A 24,581-nucleotide genomic window follows, 5' to 3' on the forward strand; every position below is an offset into this window, starting at 1 on the left:
TCTTTATAAAGTTCTATGCATAAATATAGGTATAACAAACTGGTGAATAAGAGAAAGAGCAACTCAGATTTTAAACCCCTGACTTAACTCTCCTCTTTCCTACACATGTCTATGTTGCAGTTTTCTTTCTAATACTCAGATTAGGAAGAAAATTTAGTTGTCTTCTGCAGTTTTGATGAAGCTTTTGGACCTGCCAGTAACACACGGAGGGGTTGATTTGCATTCTGCACTGAAATGTACCTGTGGGGAGCATTAACCCATCCTGTTATAATGGGGGAGTGCCTAGCTAGTTAAAGTGGCAGGGAGAAATCTTGGCTGTTGCTGGTGAGGAGACTAAGCCATCTCAACTTACCATGATGTACCGATCATCCTTTCCCTACCTCCCTTCCCACTTCTAGCCTCTCCCTTTTTATAGGAGGCTGAATAGTGGCCTCCCAAATATATCCAGAATAGTCCCTAGAACCTATGAACCTCTGAATCTGTTACTTTACTTGGCAGAAACTGCTTTGCAGCTTTTTTGTTTTTTTTTATTTCCAAAAGATTTTAGTAAATGGCAGTACCACCTCAGATGCGACACCAGTTCAGGGTGAGAATTTTCTAATACACCTTTTCTAATGTTAAAACCGCTTCCTTTCATATCCTCCACCACAGTTCTACCCCGAATTGAGGAAGAGAGGCTGGATGGATCTTAAGTTCCTGGGGGAAATCCAAATTGATACGTTCCCTCTTTATAAGGAGATGGGACAGGAAAAGCAAGTTCTAGCCCCCAAAGAAAGAACTAACAAGCAATAGATACATTGCTCCCTTAGAAAGGAACTACTTAACCCACACGGGTTTTTCGCTGTGGTAGTGGCTCCCACTATCTTGCAGCAGAGAGCTTTCAGCCTCCCTCTACCACCAGCAGTAGTGAGCCAGGGCATGGTTGGCCTTGGCCATCTTGTGCATGTCATGCTTCTTCTTGATCACAGGGCCCTGGTTGTGAAAAGCCTCCAGCAGCTCATGTGACAACTTCTCCAGCATCAGCATCTGCCGGTGCTTCTCCTGGCGCTTGGTAATCATCTGCTTCATGGCCAGGAAGCGACAACCCCAGTTAGGAAGTGGCACAGGGACCTGGTAGAAATGGCCGCCTCTGAGGATGGAGGATGAAAATGAAACTGGAGAAGAAGTAAAGGTTGAATCAGAAGATAACAACTTAAATCAAGACCGAGCCAAAGAATTGGATGGGAGTCCCCAAGAAAGTATCAGTGTCACTGAGACTGTCAAACTCTGTGATGATCCAAAAAGTGAAGCTAAGAATGCTCCTAAACCCAAAGGAAAGAAAGCCAAAGACATGAAAAAAATCTGTCAAAATACCTGCTGAACCACAGACAGTGAGTGATGTTCTTATCAGCTGTGCAACCTGCCATAGTGAATTTCCATCCTGGAATAAACTTTTTGACCATCTGAAGGCCACAGGTCATGCAAGAGCACCTTCATCATGTTCTTTAAACAGTGTAACAAGTAAATGAAGCAAGAAAGAAAAACATAAAAACAGTTAGAAATTCTGCCAACGATTTTTCTTTTTGATTGTCTCTAGAGTTTGAAACCAAAAACTGAAGTCATCTAAAGAGTTAAAATTTTGGTGCTCTGCAATTTATTGCATTGCAGAAGATTATTTTTTATCTTGTAAAAACATTTTTTTGTTTAATATATATTTTTTAAACATTTCATTAGTGATTGAATTCTACTTTGCCATCTGAATTGACTTTAATGTCTCAAAACAGGTACATATTGTAAAGGGGAATATTTTGCTAGATTATCCAGGTGGTCCATCATAATCATGGGTCCTTCTAAAAGGAAGGCAGGAAGGTAAGAGACAAAAGAAGGCAATGTAGCTGGAGAAGCAGAGATTGGAGTGATGGGGCCATAAACCATGGCCATTTCTAGAAAGTGGAAGAGGCAATGAATAAATTCTCCCTAGAGTCTCCGGAAGGAAATAGCCCTTGTGAAACTTTGACTTTAGCCCCTTAAAACTCTTTTTGGACAGACTTCTGACCTCCAGAGTTGTAAGAGAATATATTTGTGTTGTTTTAAGCCACTAAGTTTGTGATAATTTGCTACAGCCGCCATAGAAAATTATTATACCTTCCCATCCTCTTTTCACCTTCTGTTCAGAATGTCTGACTTTGCTTCCATCTTCATTTTTGCCTCTGCTCAAATTTCTTTGTTCTGTTATCCATCCTTTTGGTCAAGGATTTGCCTTCTCTTCCTTTAATTAACCATCCTTCAAACCAAGATTCTTGCATAGCCAAGAAATTTGTCAATTTTGCCCTTCAATGAGGACCTGTGGTTACAGAGCCAGAAGAGCATTTCCCAAAATGTTCCATGACATATAGGTCCTTGAATATGTGAGCAAAGGGTATATAGTGATGAAACATTGCATATCATATCCCCCTTAGAGATTCACACTCTGTATTAGCATGTTAATGATCCTCAGAAACTCTATAATCTTGTTTAGTGCAATGTTTTCCGAATTTATTTGGCCACAGAGCATTTTTTTTTTCATACAACAGATATGACATGTCTCAGAAATGTTGTTCCAGGAAACTGGCTTGGGGAAAACCTGCACTGGGATATACCTGGGGTCTTTGAGATACCAATATCCTTCTCCTGTGCCCTGAAGCAAATGTCCATTTGGCTCCAGATGTGAAGGGAAAGCCAGCTTCCATCAGCCAGGGGTGGGCTCTGCAGACTTGTCCTGGATTAGATGAGAGGTAGAATAAAATCAACTGATCCAACAGGCTCTCTGTATCTATGGCAGTTTCCCTCTTGGCTTCTTGGAAAATGGGTTTGGAATTCACATGGATAGATCTGACTCATATTTCATAGATCAGCAGTGGCAAGGGGACTTGAACCCACAGACCCAGTTGGTTTGCCAGGCAATGGTCTGAATCATGGACTATGGAAACTTTTAAGATGTGTGCCTAGGATCTAAGGAAGATAGAATCTGTGAGAAGCTCCCAATCAACCCAACCTTCCTGATTCCTGAATATAGGAAGTGTAGTCACTGAACCACCTAGAGTCAAATGTCCCCTTCTAGACCAGTTAGCACTGACTAGGGCACAGGTTACCTATATAGTAGTAAAATTAGCTAACATTTATGCAGTATTTGCTTTGTGTTAGGCATTGCTCTAAGTACTCCGCACATGTTAATTCCTTTAAACCTCACGATAGCTTTATGTGAAATCCTGAGGCGTGGTGGTTAAAAATGTACCTAAAGTCAAGTGGCTCATAAATGGCAGTGTGGAGTTTTGAATCCAGGCAGGCTGACCCCAGATACCCTTTTTTCAAACCATTGTGTTTGCAAGTGGAAAGAGAGTAAACTTGGAGTCAGGTAGATTTGGGTTTGACCCTAGGCTCCTTCCTGTGACTTTGGGCAAGTCTCTTAAGCTCTCTCAATTTCTGTTTCCTCATTGGAAAATGATGAATACTTGGTGTCACAATCGTATCATATGCTTGGCAATCTGTTAATATACCCATCTCTCCTACTTCGTGATCCTCTCACCAATCTGTTTTGGAAGAATCATGACTCTCAGTGGGTATCTAATTCCTTTGAAGAATGGGATTGTATTCTGCCTCTTTGTAAACCATGCTGAATTTAGTTTTTCTTTCTTGAATTGTTTTCTTATTAAAAGGGTTTGTTTGTTTGTTTTTAAGTAGGCTCCATGCCCAGTGTGGAGCCCAATGTGGGGCTTGAACTCACGACCCTGAGATCAAGACCTGAGCTGAGATCAAGAGTCAGACACTTAACCCACTGAGCCACCTGGCACCCCAAAGAGTTTTTTTCTTATAACAAAAGTAATACATACTCATTTTAGAAAAGAAAGGGAAGCAAAAGTAAGAAAAGTTTTTAAAATCACCAATAATTCTAGAAGATATTTGCTGTTAACCTTTTGGTGTTAATATTATTTCTAATGCTTTTTTACTTTATATTTTCTAAATAATGCTTTTATGCTATATATTTTTTACTCTATATGTTCTGCCTCAAATTGGTAATATTAAAAAATGCAGTTTTGTAAAATTTGCTTCTTTTCACTTGATATATCTTGAACAACTCTTATGCACTGAATATTCTTCTACAACGGTATTTTCTTTAATGACTCCATGATGAGGTCTAACCAATTCTATATTGTTGAATAGTTAGGTTGTTTCCATTCTATTTTTCCTGACTGGTGTTAAATAATGTTGCAATGAACATCTGCAAAATATATTTTTGATTCATGATTAGCAGAATCATTCTTGATGGCAACATTTTAGATCCCTAGAAAGCAGTTGCATTGAATAGAAAAGAGAAGAACCTGGCTTGTTCGATTTACTTTAACTGTACCAGTGCCCAGAAATATAATTAGGTGATAGCTAAATAAATACCTACCAACAAAGATGAATAGAATCTAAAGCAGTTGCTTCTTTTCCAGGTAGATTCATGCCAGCAATCTAGCAAATAGGATCTGTGAGAGTACCCTAGATCTCACCTGGCAGATGACCAGTATGGAGGCTCATAAGGCCCTTGTTCTCATTAGTTGGGTATAAATCGTGACCAATGTGTCTCACATTTTGATAGATTCTCGTCTCATATTCCTGTCTCACATGCTGTCTTTCATCCATTTTGAATTTATTTTTGTGTATGGTGTAAGAAAATGTTTCAGTTTCATTCTTCTGCATGTGGCTGTCCAATTTTCCCAACACCATTTGTTGAAGAGACTGTCTTTTTTCCATTGGATATTCTTTCTTGCTTTGTCAAAGATTAGTTGACCATAGAGTTGAGAGTCCATTTCTGGGTTCTCTATTCTGTTCCATTGATCCAAGTGTCTGTTTTTGTGCCAGTACATACTGTCATGATGACTATGGCTTTGTAATTCAGCTTGAAGTCCGGAATTGTGATGCCTCCTGCTTTTTTTTTTTTTTTTTTCAATATTACTTTGGCTATTTGGGGTCTTTTCTGGTTCCATACAAATTTTAGGATTGTTTGGTCCAGTTCCATAAAAAACGCTGGTGGTATTATGATAGGGATTGTATTACATGTGTAAATTGCTTTGTGTGGGCTTCTAGCACTTATAACATATCCTTTAAAAATGTGCTTTGTTTAAAAAAATAGACTCCATATTGCATATGCCACTGTTTCCTCAAGACTTCTCACAAATATGTGTTCCTTAAGGACATCAAAAGCATTTTGTTGGTACATTAATTTATTCACTCATTCATTCTTTCAATAGACATTTATTGAATGTTTTCTATTTCTCGCACTGAGTCATACGGGACATAGAGTTGTGAGCCCACAGACAAGCTTCTGCACAGAACATAATCTGTTCATTCCAAGTACAAAATAAATTTTTTACCAGATAATGGATGTTGGGCTAGGTAGCATTTCACTGGTATCACTAGTTCAGAAGAAAATTAACTTTGGAAATGTGAAAGTAGTGATGAAACGTGAAGAATCGAATATTTAAGAATTTATTGCACAAGTCATGTCAAGTGCAAGATTCTCAAAATCTTTCAAAATAGATTATTAACTAGGACCCCTGATATTATACTCATTCTCTAACCTGCACAATCTTGAAGAAGATATTCTTCATTCCTTGAAGAATTTTGCAGTCAAATACTCTACCACTGAGCTATACACCCACCTTGAAGAATTTTGAATGAGGCCTGCAGGAGTAGAGGGTGACCTAATATTCCTCTTTTTTCCATTCTATTCTTTCTGTGTTTATCACCAGCACATGGACATTACTAATATGTGAGCCTGTGAGGGACTTCCAGTACTAAAACCAGGGAAGTCCCAGGTAAACTGGTATGACCTGGTCACCCTGAGTAGAAGGGAGGCTGTGGACTTCCGTGAGTCTTGAAGAAGAATGGTATGAAATGGGATTGCATATCTCCCTATATTTACTATGCTTTCAGAAGAAAGATGACATTTCTAAGTCCTTTATGATAGTAACTTAGGATGTTCTTTCCCTTTAATAGTTACCCAATTTTCCAATTTTTCTTTCTTACCTTCATGTCCAGCCTAGAGAAGCATCAGATACATACAACAATGAGAGAGAACTCCAGGTCACAAAACCAGTGGGCTCCTGACTAATGGAAGCCATGTGTCCCTGGTGGGAGAGCCACTTCCAGGGGCTCCATTAGGTGGCCACAGCCAGGCCACAGCAGCCAGCCCCTTCATGACAGCATACCCTCAAGAGTTTTTTGAACAAGAGTTTTCCAAAAACAACACCACAAAGTGTGTCCTTCATCATCTCTTTGTGATGGTCTGTGGAGCGGCCAGGGGTAGCAAGATTTGGGTAGCAAAAGTATAATCACTTTATATTTTTGGAAGCAGAAGACATGTCTACTTAATTGGCAGCTAAAACACTTGCATAGGCCAGAGGGAAAAGTTTAGAGTACACAGCTTCCCTGTGCCCTTGTTTATCTAAACCAACCCCTGGGGCAATGGCTTTGGCATATCTCTCAGTAGTTGCCTTTGAGGAAATCTACCAGAAGTCCTATTCTTGTTTTGAAATGTGGTTATCACTTGTAAAAAATGAAACAAAACACAATAAAACAAAACAGTCCTTTCAGTGACCCCCGAGCTTGGTCTCTGCTCCCCCATTACTCCATCTCTGTGCTCTTGCTGCTGTGGTTCTGTTGGGGGTGGGGCAATGCCCTGGAACTGAGTGCCAGCTTCCCTCAGTCAGGCCTTACCCGGCAGGACCCACAACCGGTTATGAAGTCTTCTTGACTGGATCTGGCTTTCTGTAAGGAGTAGTTGTTGTTGCCATGGTAATGGGAAGAAAGCAACTTGGCTTAAACTGTGGGCATAAAGGGATTGACACAGGTAAGTTCCATTTTGCCAGAGAGAATCATAAAAATCTGCTTAGAGATTATGTAGCAGAAATGCATTTGAATTCAAATAATAAATAACCATGCTTGCTGGAAAGAGTAGAAAAATCACTGACATTCAAAACACATGGGTTCCAGTCTGGACTCTGCTACTGCCTAGCCCTGTGAGCTAGGTCAATCCCATCAATCAGCTCTCTGGACTTCAGTTTTCCTATCTGGTGAATGAGGAGGGTAGATGGTATGATCTTACTCCAAAATTACTTAATTTGGAGTGTTATACTCATTGACTTATTCAACAACTCAACTTTTATTGTCATCTTCCAAATACCAATTAAGTTTAAACACTCTATTAATTACTTCATTACTTACCTCAACTTAATCAGTGTTTATTATGCTCCAGGCACTGAGATATAGGGAGACAAAGATTCTTCCTGAATCCTTGATGAGGAAACTGTTGTAAACAGATTTGTCACTTATGGTGTTATCCTTCACAGTTACCTGTTAAATATTACTATTTCTAAACACATTTTAAATGTCATCTCTCCCATATGCCTCCATTTTTTATGCTACCTTGAACTGTTTCATGTATCACTCATAATCTTTTTCATATTCTTCTTTGCATTATTAAGTATTTGTATTCCTATGTAATCTGCTTTTTTCCCCAAGCCCATTAAACTTGAAGACAGGTACCGAATTGGGTCTTACTGTTTTCTGTCTCTCATGGCACTGAGCACAGTGACTGACACAGTAGGTGCAAATTACATATTTGTGCAATTACATTAACTAGTGGAATCCTAATTATTGGCTTTTTCTTGTCTGTGTCCAGTTACCCTCTGTCAATGGTGTTCTCACAGTATACTAATGACAAAATCCCCAGACTTTTTTGAAGCTGAGGTGTTCAGCTAAAGCCAGAAAGGGGCTTTTTCACAGGGATGGAGGATTATTTTTTTCCTTGAAGACCGGAAAACTCACATTATCAACTTCTGAAATTTAAGAAAAGCTTTCATTAACATGAAGAATGGGGATTATGGCACACGTGTTGTGACACCCCTTCCACATGAACATCAAGAATGTTCTTTTCCAGCAGCTGGAGGTTTGGATTTCCCTTAAACCAGCTGTATGTCTGGATGGAGGTGAGAATTTGCTAAGGGCCACAGGATACCTTCTGAATTCCATAGTCAAAAGATCAAGGGGAGGCATTCTTACTACCTGCTAATGCAGCACAGGAAACAGATATTGATCTGGGCTTATTATGTTGCACTTTACTGCAATAACTTGATACAGACTATTTTTAATGGGTTCACATTAAAAAGTGGTAACAACTATACTCTGTTGAACATTCATGTGCCGTATGAAAGTCTGCAAAGTAATATTACCTACTTTTTATGGAGTGCTTCTAGTGGATTGGGTTCTCATTACATGTTTATTCCAGTGAATCCTCACAATGAGAGTGTGGGATTAGAAGGTGGAGGGCAAAAGAGGTGGTCAGTGCTTTAGTCATTAATAAGCGGTGGTTGAAATAGAGTTAATTGGTGTGATCAGAAAGAGATCTCAAACAAAAGTATGTGTGTACAACAGTTATTTGCTCCAATATTGTCTTCCAGATGATCCAGAATATCCTTATATTACTTTACAGAAGATTTTGATGGAAGTAATCCCTTCCCCCCCTCCCACATCCCCCCAAAAGTAAATCCTGATAGAACTGTAGATACCTGGGAATATGCATGTGCATTTCCATAATTTAGTAGATCGAGGCTTGAAAAATGATCTTACTGATGCTTAGAAATCAACTAAAGCAAGATTGTTTTTAAGATTTTATTTTTAGGCAATCTTTATACCCAACATGGGGCTAGAATTCATGACCCCAAAATCAAGAGTTGCATGCTCCACTGACTGAGCCAGCCAGGTACCCCACAAGATTGTCTTTAGAGAGAAATATTACAAGCCTCAGAAGCTTCCATATGTGTTCATAATAAAGGCCTGTGGGTCTTTGCCTCTCTCCTCTCAGCATCTTGAGTTGGGAATTTACCTGGACTTAGAAGCAGGTTTATAGCAAAGCCTTTGGAGATGGAAAGGACAGAGGAGATGCCTCAGCATGATTCACTCCTCTCAAAAGATAGCTTTGGATTTGCACTGAAATCAGACTTTCAACCCAAATGTGCCGTTACAGTTGTTTTACTCTTGGCAAAGCAAGACTTCCTATTTTTCAGAAAACAGACTTAAGGAGGCTTAGATAAGAGACACAGAGCTTTCTTGAACACCCATCAGTTTTTACAAAATAGCATTTTAATTATTTAAGTGCAAGTGAATCAGTAACATCTGAATTAGATTTTCTTAAAAACAAACAAACAAACAAAAACACAACTGGCTTTTGAAACCAAAGGAAGAAAGTGCTTGGTTCGCTAAAAGCAATTTATTGGTTTTGTGGTAACCCCAGGGTTTGAAAAACAATTTACATATCTGATGAGCTCAAAATGTCTCTGGATTAGGTCTTGTTTCCAGGATAAAATATATAATAAATATGGACATTTTAAACAAGAGTCATATTAGGTTCCATTTCACGGGGTCTCACATTTGGTAACAAAAATTTTGAAAAAGCCTGTCCTTATTTTTTTGCATGGTACATTTTCAAAACCATTAACACTCTTAAAAAATTATTCAAATAGTGAAAACATCTTACAAAGTAGAATTTTCATAGTGTCAACATAGAATAACTTGTCAAACAATTTAATAATATTTTTGCAGTTACTTTTAACTGAGTCAGTCTTTACAAAAGGGAAATTGTTTCAGGAGAATTCTGAGAATATTTAGGTTCTCAGAGAGCTCTGGGACTACAACACATTTTCCTGTAAAATGAGTCATCAAGATAATTTGTAGAATTTAGATTTGGTTAGGTTTGTAGGAGGTTCCCACCAAACTGGGTTGATTGGTGCTTATTAATCAATTTGTGCTGCCCTTGCATTTTCTTAGAAAGCTCCTATTTAACCAGTAGAGATGTTTTCTGGTTGACAGTTATAAATCCAGTCACCAGACTGAGTTGGGTTTCTGACTCACCAGTGGTGAAGTTTAAGTGGAAACCAAAAACCAGGAGATGTCCAATGAAAGACATTCACTGATCAATAAGAACCTATTGATTGAAACTTGCTATGAACTGACAATGTGGTTGGCAATTTGATGGTGACTAATTTATGGACTTAAAGCTAGAAGATTTTGGGGTTTTTTTCTAAATATGTCAGTGGCACATAAATCATTTAGCTTTTCCCTCCTCTTTCAGAGAATGGAGAGAAAAGAGGCAACTTGTCATTGGTTCTCAGATACTGGCAAGGTAAAGTTCTTCCTAGAGTTTTCATGTTGGTTTGGATTCTTTAACAGCACCTTGGCTTGATTAAATTTCTGCTACTTCTATGAAATCTTTATAAGGTATGTGTAGAGCCTTTTGCTTAAAGCCAAATCTTATTTTCTTCCAGTCTCAAAAATAGACAGTACTTAATAAATGCTTGTGGAATTGAATTGGTTTTGTATAATTAGGCCATACTTTTACATCAGAATGATGTACCTCTTTCATTGTGTATATTTTCATTCCTGTATATCTGTTCTGATGACGTGATGAATGAAACAGGCAAGTTCCAATTTTTATGCTGGCCACTGTATGGGGTACTGTGGACTTAGAGATAATAAAATAAATCCGGGACCTCAAGAAGCTTATAATGCAGAGGGAGGACAGATACAGAAACAAGTAATTATAGTTCATAATATGGGGTGAGTATCAGAGGCTACAGTTACCTACTCAACATCTGCTTTCCTATTTTTCCTTAGAAATTAATCCCAGTTTATATCTGAGCACATGATCACCAAGAACAACCAGGTCTCTTTCCCAACTTGCTCTGCTGCTGGGTATGGTCTGGGGAGATGTAAATGGAGACACATGGATTTTCCAAGAGGATTGCTTAAAGGAAGCCAACTTAGCAGGAAGGACTGCTTTTTTTCATAGTTGCCTTTACTCCTTTTTCTGGCCTGAAATTCTAGCAGCTATCTTGAAACACAAAGTGAATTTGAGCACAGAAGTCAAGTACTAGAGTGGTAGAGAGATAGTCTGGGTCTCTGATGATACCACGAAGCAGCTTTATCCAACCCTGGACTGCTTACTCCTCATTTGTTTTGTTTTATTTTGAACATGAGAAATAAGTTTCTATCTTGTTTAAGCCACTGTTATTATAGAGTTTTCTATTTATGCAGCCAAGTAAAAAGCTAACAGATACAGGATATATTGGGGGATTTCTATAAAGCAATATGGGAGTCCAGAGCAGAGGGACCTTACTGTAGGCACAGAGACAGAAAAGTCTCCCCAGAGAAGGAAATCCTTGAATGAACACTGAGAAAGAAGTGTCAGATTGTCAAGAGGACAAAGTTGGGGAGGGCAGAGATGATTTCCCAGGTAAAGGGAAGAATGCCGTATGCTAAAGCGGTGGTCAAAATGGGGGCCTAGTACAGCATTGGGGGGAAAAGTGTCATATTCCTGGGGTAAAGTAATTACAAAGGATCAAAGGACAAACTCCTGGGCTTGCCAGGTGCTACCTCCCTCTCTACCACCACATCCTCCAAGTCAGTTGTCTTTAGTATCAAAATATGGAAGAAACTTGAAGATGTCATGAACACTCTCTTGTGTCATGAAATATCTAGGTACTCTTTAAAGCAAACAAACAAGGGCAATAAAAGGTGTGCAGAATGCTTGCTCTGAATAGGATCTTGTGACAGATCCTGGTGAAAACAGCATAGGGGAGATTAAAAATTAATCAAACCATTTTTGCTCTTATAGGACTTCCATTCTCAGGGTGAGGGCAACACCGAACATCTGCACATGTAATGAAACAGTAAACAAAAGAAGATGGGGAGGGGGAATGGGGAAGTGTTGAGTGCCTACTGAAGGGGGGTGGCTCTTATCCACAAAGTTCCAATTAGTCACTTTGGTGTTGCCATGTGGCTGCTTTAAAATCCCATCCACTCATAAGGCTATGTGGGCTTTCCCAGGATCTGGGAGCAAAAATTGGAGAAGCAGTGAGGTGGGGTTTTGAGAACTTTTAAGACCACCGAGTAACACGGATGGTGGCCTGGCCCCCAGGGGAATCAACAGGTAGGTGTTGAAGGCCTATTTTGTGAAAACAACCAGTGCTGGAGAGACTTGGTCATAGAGAATGCTTCTTCTGGGAAAGAGATGGTGTTTTGTGCAACAGAAGTGCAGAAAGACATTGAGAGAGGTCAAGTTTAGAATATGGAACAAACATATTCAAGCAAGTCATGACTTTGGGACAGCTTGGAGTAGTCTGAGTAATCATGAAGTCATCTGGCCATAGCTCCCCAAAATACTCCTGATATTTGCTTTTCTTGGTGTGGGATGTTGCAGACTCAACAGGGAACAAAGTCAGAAGAAAAAAAAACCTGACATTTGCAGCCTATTATGAGATGAATTTGGGTAATTCATATGTGGAATGAGGAGTCCAAGTATAGAATAAAACAGAGCATCTATACAGGGGCTGGGATACTAATTTCATGGAAGCTTGTAGTAAATGAAACAAAAATTAGCATTTTCTTTAATTCCTGGGGAAATGGTGGAGAAAGAGATGATAAAAGGTGAACATCTGCTTTACTTCATATGCTAGGATATAGCTTGCTTGGGAAGAGGGACTCTCCAGATCTACATAGTAGTTGGGGGTGTAGGGGAGGTGGGGGAGAAGGAAAGAAAATGAAGTTAAATATACCAACATAACAGTTCCAAAATAGTCTCACCTCCCAAGAGAAATATGACATTTGGAGTCTCTCCACCCTTGCAGAAATAATGGGTTAAGAGATCTGTTTCTTAGAGGAATATCTCATATGAATGAATTGCTCTAGGAAAGACAGAGATTCAGAGCATAAGTTCAAAAGGAGATGGGGCTTCAGTGGGGCCTTTGTGGTGTCCATAGGGTCCCTGTATTTGGGCAGTTGTCCAAACTAGGGCTATATTGACCTGGGCCTGGGATCCTTAGCTTGGTCTTGGATTTACCACAGAATGTCCTTGTCTGTAAGAGCGTAGATGCCAGCACACGATCTCTTGTGGGCAGAGACCCACCTCTAACTTGTCCAAGGAAGTTAATACCCACAGGTCTGCCAGTCCAAGGAAGTTAATACCCATAGGTCTGCAAGTCAGAGAGAAACACCATTGGCATTTTGCTGTTGCCCTGCCTGTTTTTGTCTATGAATATGGCATAGCATGGCATGGATTCTGGAACCAGTCTGCGTCTGAATCTGCCTGGAGTCTGCCACTTAACTGTGTAACCTGTGCAAGTTAATTAGCTTTTCTGGGCCTCAGTTTCCTTCTCTTCACAATTGCTTATGTTAAAGGGTGTGTGTGTGTTTGTGTGTGTGTTTGTAGGTTTGGGAGTATTTCTAGTTGATTTGGGAAAATTTTTTGTATGTTAAGAATACTAATATATTGTCTTTCAGAGAGAGTACAAATATTTTTTTCAGGCTTTTCTGCCATTTATTTATTAATGATATTTTTGACATATAGGCATTTTAATTCTTTATGTAGTGAAGTGAATCCATTTTTACTTTTGATCCATACAATTGCTTTTGCTTAGAAAGTTTTTCTCATCCCAACAGACACACTTGTATGCAAACTTCATGACCTCATTTTTACATGTTTGTAATCCATTTAGAAGCTATTCTTTTTTTTTTTTTTTTACATGAAGTAAAGTTCTAGGTAGGTTTTTTTAATCTGATGATTCAGTCAATTTTCTCAATACTATTTGTTGAATACTTTATTATTTCTCTATTAATGTATGTTTCTTTACCAGCTATTAAGTTCTTATGTAATGTAGTTTGTTTTTAGCCTCATGATTCTTGACAATACCACATTGTTTAACTAAAGTTGTACTATATTTTAATACTAGGTCATGTAAGTCTCCTGAATTATTTTACCTTTTCAATATCTTCTTACCTGCTTTTTTCTTGTTTATATATCCAAATAAACTTTAGGTCATTTTCTTTTTAAGGAAATTTCTACTAGAAAAAAAAGAAATAATTTAAAAATATTCAATCTCTCTCATAAAGACATGATCTTTTCTTATATATACATATTATCACCATTTTCTCTGTATGGGTCATGCACATTTTCAGATTAGTTGGTCCACAAGTATTTTACAATTGTCCACTATAAGAGCCTACAAAGCTATTTCACTTTTGTGCATGTGTAAGCACAAGCATGGGAGTGCTCATACAAACATGCACACAGAGGAAACTTAGCATCTGAAATAAGCTGTTGCTCCTTTTTTTTTTTTTTTTTTTTAGAGAGAGAGAGCGAGAGAGCGCCAGGGGCGGGGGGTGAGAGGGGCAGAAGAAGAGGGAGAGAGAGAATCCCAAGCAGGCTTCACACCCGGAATGGAGCCCAAAGCAGGGCTCGATCTCATGACCCTGAGATCATGACGTGAGCTGAAATCAAGAGTGAGACACTTAACTGAGTGAGCCACCCAGGAGCCCAAAACTGCTGCTCTTTTTAAGACTTGGCTTCCCCTCTAATTACAGAGAGTATTCCTCTAGTATCTGTTGTAGATGATATTGTAATATCATCCTTGACCATTTGCAATGGCAACAGTGAATCCCAAAGTTTGCTAATAGATGACTTCAACACCCTTTCAACTAAGGAATAAATGGTCAGGTGCCCATTTTATGAGTGGCAACCTTTTAATTTGGTAGAAACAATATAATGGACTGAGATAATAATAAGTATTCATTGCTAGGATCTTTGAGGGTGCCTGGTAAATACCACCCTCTGCCTGATTTACGAACCAACCGATAAAACATGAGTCAGCAGGTGGAGCACTTTATTACTGATAGAGGCTAGCTTGAAGGTAGAACTCAGTATGAGAGCCCAAATGAGGCCCTCAGCCACAGCTTCCCACTGGTTCAGTTATAGAAAGAAGGTCTTTTTTTCTGAGGCTTCTGATAGATTATCTCAACCTAGAAAAGTGAGAGAATAACTTTCACCCTCAACCCAAGTAACTCTCTTCCCCTCTGCTGGGATGAGAAAGGGGGTGTTAGTGAAAAAAAAATCTTCCCTTGTGAAAACCAGGAGGGAAAAGAGGTATTCCCTCTCAAAAATCAAGGATAGGGGCAAGAACTGTAGCTCTGTTTAATCTCAGCTTGAGAAAGAGGCTTGACTTCTCTTTATTGGTCTCATTACTTGTTTTCTCAGCAAGTCTTTCTGTGCCCACCCTGTACCAGGCATAGTTCTAGGCACTGGGGGATCAGCCCTGAAGACAAAACTGAAAGTCCCTGCTTTCTTGGCATTTGCTGTCTGCAGGAGGAAATGCAGACCACAAACAAAACAAAGAGAAGTGTTAGATGCTGAGAAGCCATGAAAAGTAAAACAGGATGATGGGACAGAATGGGGGGTGGGGGGAGCTTGAATCTGGATGAGTCTCCAAGGAGGTCACATTGAGCTGAGGCTCCAATGATGAGGAGAAAGAATAAGCAATCTGGAAGGAGAAGGCTCCTGGAAGAGGAAGTATCTCAGCTCCCCAGTCAGGAATGACTTCAGATTGTCCCTGAACTTAACATTTTGTGTTCTTGTGAATCAGCCACAGTAGCAGAAAGATGGGGATTGGAGGGTCTCTGACAGGCCACCATGGCCTTCAGAGGCCAGTATGCACTGTAATTGGGCATGGTATTTCCATTATAACAAGCATCATTGCTTTAAATCTTTAAATTATTACTTTTGCCCTTCATACATTCTTATGAGGGAAAGCATATCCACTTGATCAGGAGAGGTGGGAAAGAATCAAAACCGAGACCACAATCTAATCTCTTAACGCCCTTAACACCTATAATAAGTGGTATTGGCCAAAGACCTCTCTAGTAGCCATGAGCAGATAATCCTACTACCATATGTGCTGGGCACTTGGGATACAAAAGTGGGTAAGACAAACTTAGTCCCTGCCCTATGAAAGGGTTTTATGGGGATGGAAGATGCTAATAATAGTTAAACAAAACATTGATTTTTCCTGGTTAAGGTCATTCCTAGGTATTTTATTGTTGTGTAGCTTAGGTGAATGAAATTATTTCCACCATTTTATATTTTCACAGGTTTTTACAAGTTGTAATAGTTTGCAAGGGCTACCATCACAAAATGCCACAGGCTGGATGGCTTAAACAACAGATTTATTTTCTCATAATTTTGGAGGCTAAAAGTTCAAGATCAAGGTGTCAGCAGTTTGGTTTTTTGATGCTTCTCTCCTTGGCTTGCAGAGGTCTTCTTGCTCTTTCTTCATATGGTCTTTCCTCTGTGCACATTCATGTCTCTCCTGTGTCCAAATTTCCTTTTCAGTAAGGATACCAATAAGATTGGATTAGGATATACCCAAGTGGCCTCATTTTGATTTAATCCCTTCTTTAAAGGCCCTATTTCCAAATATTGTCACATTCTGAAGAATTGGGAGATAGGACTCAACAAATGAATTTGGGAGGGTACGATTCAGTCTGTAGCACTTGTAAATAGGAAGGCTATTTATTTGTATATATTTAGGAAGTATTCAGCTACTTTACTGAACCTTCTTACTAATTCTAAAATGATATGATTATTTTCCTTTTGGGTTTTCTGGATATAAAGTCATACCATCTGTAAAAGTGGAGAAGTTTTTCTCTTTAACTAATCAAAACTTTTGTTTGTTTAATATCTAGTTGTATTGGCCAGAACTTTTAGAACAATGATAAATAATTGTCATGGAGGAACATCTTTTTTTAAAACTGATTTTAATGTTAACATTTCCCCATTACTATTAATTTAACTCCTAGTATTGAACTCCTGTTTTCATATATAGCTATAGGGGCTGAGATTATCAAGATGAAAAAAATAAACAAAAATTCTTGCCTGTATAGAGCTTTCATTTCAGTTGGGAGAGACAGACATAAACATTACTAAGAAAGACATATAGTACATTAGGAGGTAGTAAGTGCTACGGAGATGGAAGAGCAGAGAATGGAAATAAGAAGTGCTGAGGTAGGTTGAAACTGTAGTGAGTGATTAGGAAAGGCTAAGGTGATACTGAGTGTGAGTGTATAACCAGGGAGTAAGTGTCAGAGACAGAGGGAACAGCAAGTGTAAAGGCCTTAAGGTGGAGACATGCCTGATATGTTAGAGGAACAGGCAGAAGACTAAACGTTACTGTTGTGAAAGGGAGAATGATAGGAGATGATGTAAGAGAGAAAATAAGGGTCTAGATTATGTAAGATCTTCCAGGCCATTGGCTTTTCTTCTAAGTGAAATGAGGAGTCATGCAAAAAGCTTTGAGCAGAGAAGTAGCATGACCTGTTATATTTTAACAGGATCACTCTGGCTGCTGTGTTGAGAATCAATTGCAAAGAAGGAAGGAATCAGGCAGATTAGTTAGGAGACTATTGCAGTTACACCAACAAGACATGATGATGACATGGACCAGGATGATAGAGAGAGGTAGTGGGAAGTGAACAGATTCTGAATGTGTTGAAGATAGGGTCAAATTGTGTGTGTGGCATAAGATAAAGAAAAGAATAAATGACTTCATGGTTTTTGGTTTGAAAAACTAAGCAAGTAGAATTGCAATTATGAGTATGGCATTGAGGGAGGAAAATTTTATGGGGGAATGTGAGGGATACTAATCTTGAGATATTTAATAGGCATCCAAATAGAGATATTGAGTAGGCAATTTGATTTGGATCTGGAGTTCAGGGGAAAGTTCCACCCTAAAGTTATCAATATGGATGTTGTTAACATGTGGTAAACCATGGCAATATATGGTTGCATGAAATGAATGAGTATAGGTAGTCCCAAGGACTGAGCCCTGGTGTACTACAACATTCAAAGCTTGAGAGCAGGATGATGAACCAGTGGCTGATAAGAAGCAATTCCTGTAATAAGAGGAAAGCCATGGAATGTAAGAAACTGGAAGATGAAGAGAAGTGTCTCAAAGAGAAGGAATAATTAACAATGTAGAATGCAGCAGATGGATCATATAGAATGGGTTTTGCAAAAGGATTTGGCAAAAAGGAAGTCACTAGTGACTTTGACCAATTTTACTGGAGTAAAATAGAAATATTGAGTAGGCAATTCTCAATATCTGGAGAAAGTGAAAGCCTGGAACAGGCTTAAGAGAGAATAGGAGGGAAATGAGAAAACTAGTATAAATATTTCTTTCAAAGAGTTTAGCTAAAAGAACAGGAGCTAAAAGGGGAAATGGAGTCTAGTTAGGGAATCTTAAAATCCTTTACAAAAATCAACTCTACTAAGGTATAATTGTATGTAATAAAATGTACCCAATTTGAATGTTCATTTTGATGAGTTTTGACAAACTTATATGCCCATGAAACCACACCATAACTGACACAGACAACATTTGTATCATCCCCTAAATTTCCTTTGTGCCGCTTTCCAGTCAGTCCCTCCATTGCTGACCCAGGCAACCACTAATTTGCTTTTTGTCACTATAGATTATAGTTGCCTTCTAGAGAATTTCATTTAAATGGAATCATACAGTATGTATTTTTTTGTGTCTGGATTTTTTTCAGTCAATAATAATCATTCATCCATATTGTCAAGCATATCATAGTTCATTTCTTTTATTTCTAAGTGGTGTTCTTTTGTTTTTATATATCACAATTTGTCCACTCACCTGATGATGGACATTTATATTTGTTCCAGTTTTGGACTATTATGAATTTAGATGCTATGAATATTTGTGTGCAAGTCTTTGTGTGGATCTATGTTTTAATTTCTATAAATAAAATACTTTAGAAGTAGAGTTGCTGGATGAAATTATATCTGTACAACTTTATAAGAAACTGCCAACTTGTTTTCTAAAGTGGCTGTACAATTTTCATACCAGCAGTTTATAAGAATTCCAGTTGTTCCAAGTTCTTCCAACATTTGGTATTGTCAGTCTTTTTAAATCTAAGTAGTCTAGTGGGTATGTAGTGGGTATCTCATTATGATTTTATATTTATTCATAAGGCAATTTTGGCAGTTTGGAACTTGCAAGGAATTTGTTCATTTCATTAAAATTGTCCAATTTATTGTTCTAATGTTGTTCATAATATTTGCTTACTTTGCTCTTAATGCATGTATGGTCTGTAGTAGAGCCTTTAGTTTCATTTGTGGAGGATATTGGTATTTGTAACTTCCATCTTTTTTGTTGTTATGGATGATTACTTTAACTAGAGTCTTACCAAATTTGTTTGGTGTTTTCAAGGAACCAAATTTTTTTTTAAATTGAGATTTAATTGACATATTACCATTAGTTTTGAGTGTACAACATTGTTCAATATTGGTATATATTGGTAAATGATCGCCATAGTAAGATAGCTAACAATTCATTACTATACACAGTTATAATTTTTTCTTTCAATGAGAACCTTTAAGATTTACTCTTAGCAAGTTTCAGATATACAATTCAGAATTATTAAGCATAGTCACCATGCTGTACATTTCCATGACTTATTTATTTTGTATGTTTTGGCCACCTTCAACCATTTTACCCACTTCCCAGCTCCTGCTTCTGGCAACCACCAGTCTGTCCTCTGTATCTGTGAGTTTGATTTTGTTTTGTTTTTCAAATTTCACATATAAGTGAGTTCATATGGTATATGTCTTTCTCTGTCTGACTTATTTTACTTAACATAATGTCCTTAAAGTCCATCCATGTTGCTGATAATGGCAAGATTTCCTTCTCTTTTTATGGCTGAATAATATTCATATGTATCTCACATTTTATATATCTCACATATGTATCTCTCATATATTATAATATAAATTTTCTTTATCCATTCATCCAGTGATGAACAATTAGGTTGTTTCCATGTCTTGGCTATTGTAAATAATTCTGCAGTGAATATGGGGTACATATATCTTTTCAAGCTAGTGTTTTCATTTTCTTTGGGTAAATACATAGAAGTATCATATGGTAGTTCTCTTTTTAACTTTTTTGAAGAAACTTCATACTGTTTTTCATGGTGGCTGCTCCAATTTACATTCTCACCAACAGTGCACAAGTGTTCCATTTTCTCATTATTTCATGTAACTTTTGATAATAGCCATTCTAACAGGTATAAAGTTATGTCTCATTGTGGTTTTGATTTGCATTTTCCTATTGATTAATGATATCGAGCACCTTTTCATGTACCTATTGGCTATCTATATGTCTTCTTTGGAAAAATGTCTATTCAGATCCTCTGCCCATTTTTAATTGGATTGCTTGTTTATTTTTTGCTATTGAGTTGTGTGTTCTTTATATATTTTGGTTATTAATCCTTTATTTGATATATAATTTGCCAATATTTTCTCCCATTCTGTAGGTTGTCTTTTCATTTTGTTGATGGGTTACCTTTGCTGTACAGAATCTTTTTGGTTTGATGTAGTCCCGTTTGTTTATTTTTGCTTTGCTTTTGGTGTCAAATCCAAAAATTCAAGGAAGCAACTTTTGACTTTATTTTCTTTATTTTGTGTTGGTTTCATACTTTGGTGGTTTTAGTTCTCGTATTTATTTTTTATTTCTACCTCTTATTTTGCATTTATTTTTCTCTCCTTTCTCTAGCTTCCTAATGTGGAAGTAGGATACTTGATTTTTAAAATTTTTTCCCTAATATAAGCACTTAAAATTATAGATTTCATTCTAAGTACTGTTAACTGCATTACACAAATTTTGATATGTTGTTTTCATTATATCCAATTCAAAAAAATTCTAATTTCTATTTTGATTTTGATTTTTTTTTTTAAAGATTTTATTTATTTGACAGAGAGAGACACAGTGAGAGAGGGAACACAAGCAGAGGGAGTGGGAGAGGGCGAAGCAGGCTCCTGGCTGAGCAGGGAGCCTGATGCGGGCTTGATCCCAGGACCCTGGGATCATGACCTGAGCCGAAGGCAGACGCTTAACAACTGAGCCACCCAGGTGCCCCTGATTTTGATTTTTTTGAATCCTGTGCTGTTCAAAAGTGCATTGTTCAATTTGTTAAATGTGGAGACTTTCCAGATATCTTTTGTTCTCGATAGCTTTTAAATGCCTTTGTGTTCAAAGAACATATTCTGTATTATTTCAGTCTTTAAAGTTTTTTAAAAAGTTATTTTGTGGCCCAGCATATAGTTTATCTTAGTGAATATTCCATGTGTCTTTAAGAAACGAATGTGTATTTTGTTATAATTGGGAGAAGTCTTCCAAAAATATCAATTGGGTCAAACTATTAGTGTTACTCAAATCTTCCATATCCTTACTGATTTTCAGTCTTTTCTATCAATTACTAAGAGAGCAGTGTTGAAATCTCTATAATTGTGGTTTTGCCAATTTTTCCTATCAGTTCTGTTAGTTTTTGCCTCATATATATATTGAAGTTCTTTTATTGGGTGCACATACATTTAGGATTGCAATGTCTTCATGGTGAATTGACCGTTTTGTCATTTTTTATTATTTGACTTTTGCCTGAAGAATTTCCTTTTACATTTTTGGTAATGTAGGTCTACTGTTGATGAATTTTCTGAACTTTTTTTGTCTCAAAAAATTCTTATTTCACTTTCATTTTGAAGGCAGTTTTTATTGCACATTGAATTATAAGGATTATGGATTTTTTTGTCCTTTTAAAAATATAATTCCACTGTCTTCTGGCTTGCATAGTTCCTTATGAGAATTTGTTTATTTATTCCTCTGTGCATAAGGTTTTGTTTCTTTGGCTGCATGTAAGATGCTCTCTTTATCACTGATTTTTAACAATTTTATTATTATGTGCCTTTGTGTGTGTTGTGTGTATGTGTGTATGTGTGTGTGTGTGTGTATTTATTATGCTTGGGATTTATTGCATTTCTTCAGCCAGTTGGTTTAGGGTTTTGGTCAAATTTGGAAAAAAATCAGCCATTATTACTCTCCTTTTTTCTGAGACTGCAATGACATAGATATTAAGCTTCTTTTTATTACCCCAGAGGACACTAAGGCTCTGGTAATTTTTTTTTAATTTTTTATTGTTATGTTAATCATCATACATTACATCATTAGTTTGTTTTTTTTTTCTTAAAGATTTTATTTATTTGACAGGGAGAGACACAGCGAGAGAGGGAACACAAGCAGGGGGAGTGGGAGAGGGAGAAGCAGGCCTCCCGCAGAGCAGGGAGCCCGATGCGGGGCTCAATCCCAAGATCCTGGGATCATGACCTGAGCCGAAGGCAGACGCCTAATGACTGAGCCACCCAGGCGCCCCACATCATTAGTTTTTGATGTAGTGTTCCATGATTCATTGTTTGTGCATAACACCCAGTGCTCCATGCAGAACGTGCCCTCTTTAATACCCACCACCAGGCTAACCCATCCTCCCACCCCCTCCCCTCTAGAACCCTCAGTTTGTTTCTCAGAGTCCATCATCTCTCATGGTTCGTCTCCCCCTCCGATTTCCCCCCCATTCATTCTTCCCCTCCTATCTTCTTTTTTTTTTCTTAACATATATTGCATTATTTGTTTCAGAGGTACAGATCTGTGATTCAACAGTCTTGCACAATTCATAGCACTCACCAGAGCACATACCCTCCCCAGTGTCTATCACCTAGCCACCCCATCCCTCCCACCCCACCCCCCACTCCAGCAACCCTCAGTTTGTTTCCTGAGATTAAGAATTCCTCATATCAGTGAGGTCATATGATACATGTCTTTCTATGATTGACTTATTAGGCTCAGCATAACACCCTCCAGTTCCATCCACGTCGTTGCAAATGGCAAGATCTCATTCCTTTTGATGGCTGCATAATATTCCATTGTATATATATACCACATCTTCTTTATCTATTCATCTGTTGACAGACATCTTGGCTCTTTCCACAGTTTGGCTATTGTGGATATTACTGCTATAAACATCGGGGTGCTGGTACCCCTTGGGATCCCTACATTTGTATCTTTGGGGTAAATACTCAGTAGTGCAATTGCTGGATCATATGGTAGCTCTATTTTCAACTTTTTGAAGAACCTCCATACTGTTTTCCAGAGTGGCTGCACCAGCTTGCATTCCCACCAACAGTGTAAGAGGGTTCCCCTTTCTCTGCATCCCGCCAACCTGTGTCATTTCCTGACTTGTTAATTTTAGCCATTCTGACTGGTGTGAGGTGGTATCTCATTGAGGTTTTGATTTGGATCTGCCTGATGCCTAGCGATGTTGAGCACTTTTTCATGTGTCTGTTGGCCATTTGGATGTCTTCTTTGGAAAAATGTGTGTTCATATCTTCTGCCAATTTCTTGATTGGATTATTTGTTCTTTGGGTGTTGAGTTTAAGAAGTTCTTTATAGATTTTGGATACTAGCCCTTTATCTGATATGTCATTCACAAATATCTTCTCCCATTGTGTTGGTTGTTTTTTGGTTTTGTTGACTGTTTCTTTTGCTGTGCAAAAGCTTTTTATCTTGATGAAGTCCCAGTAGCTCATTTTTGCCCTTGCTTCCCTTGCCTTTGGCGATGTTTCTAGGAAGAAGTTGCTGTGGCTGAGCTCGAAGAGGTTGCTGCCTGTGTTCTCCTTCAGGATTTTGATGGACTCCTGTCTCACATTTAGGTCTTTCAACCATTTGGAGTCTATTTTTGTGTGTGGTGTAAGGAAATGGTCCAGTTTCATTCTTCTGCATGTGGCTGTCCAATTTTCCCAGCCCCATTTGTTGAAGAGACTGTCTTTTTTCCACTGGACATTCTTTCCTGCTTTGTCAAAGATGAGTTGACCACAGAGTTGAGGGTCCATTTCTGGGCTCTCTATTCTGTTCCATTGATCTATGTGTCTGTTTTTGTGCCAGTACCATACTGTCTTGATGATGACAGCTTTGTAATAGAGCTGGAAGTCCGGAATTGTGATGCCACCAGCTTTGCTTTTCTTTTTCAACATTCCTCTGGCTATTCGGGGTCTTTTCTGGTTCTTTCAAAGAACCAGCTCCTAGTTCCATACAAATTTTAGGATTCTTTGTTCCATTTCTTTGAAAAAAGTGGATGGTATTTTGATGGGGATTGCATTGAATGTGTAGATTGCTCTAGGTAGCATTGACATCTTCACAATATTTGTTCTTCCAATCCATGAGCATGGAACATTTTTCCATTTCTTTGTGTCTTCCTCAATTTCTTTCATGAGTATTCTATAGTTTTCTGAGTACAGGTTCTTTGCCTCTTTGGTTAGATTTATTCCTAGGTATCTTATGGTTTTGGGTGCAATTAAAAATGGGATTGACGCCTTAATTTCTCTTTCTTCTGTCTTGTTGTTGGTGTATAGAAATGCCACTGATTTCTGTGGATTGATTTTATATCCTGCCACTTTACTGAATTCCTGTGTGAGTTCTAGCAGTTTGGGGGTGGAGTCTTTTGGGTTTTCCACATAAAATATCATATCACCTTCAAAGAATGAGAGTTTGACTTCTTCTTTGCCGATTTGGATGCCTTTGATTGCTTTTTGTTGTCTGATTGCTGAGGCTAGGACTTCTAGTACTATGTTGAATAGCAGTGGTGAGAGTGGACATCCCTGCCATCCTGATCTTAGGGGAAAAGCTCTCAGTTTTTCCCTATTGAGAATGATATTCACTGTGGGTTTTTCATAGAAGGCTTTTATGATATTGAGGTATGTATCCGCTTTCCCTACACTCTGAAGAGTTTTAATCAAGAAAGGATGCTGTACTTTGTCAAATGCTTTTTCTGCATCTATTGAGAGGATCATATGG

Source organism: Mirounga leonina, unplaced genomic scaffold (genome assembly GCF_011800145.1).
Source record: "Mirounga leonina isolate KUSES-001 unplaced genomic scaffold, KU_Mleo_1.0 Mir_127, whole genome shotgun sequence".
In the NCBI taxonomy this organism is placed as follows: Eukaryota; Metazoa; Chordata; class Mammalia; order Carnivora; family Phocidae; genus Mirounga; species Mirounga leonina.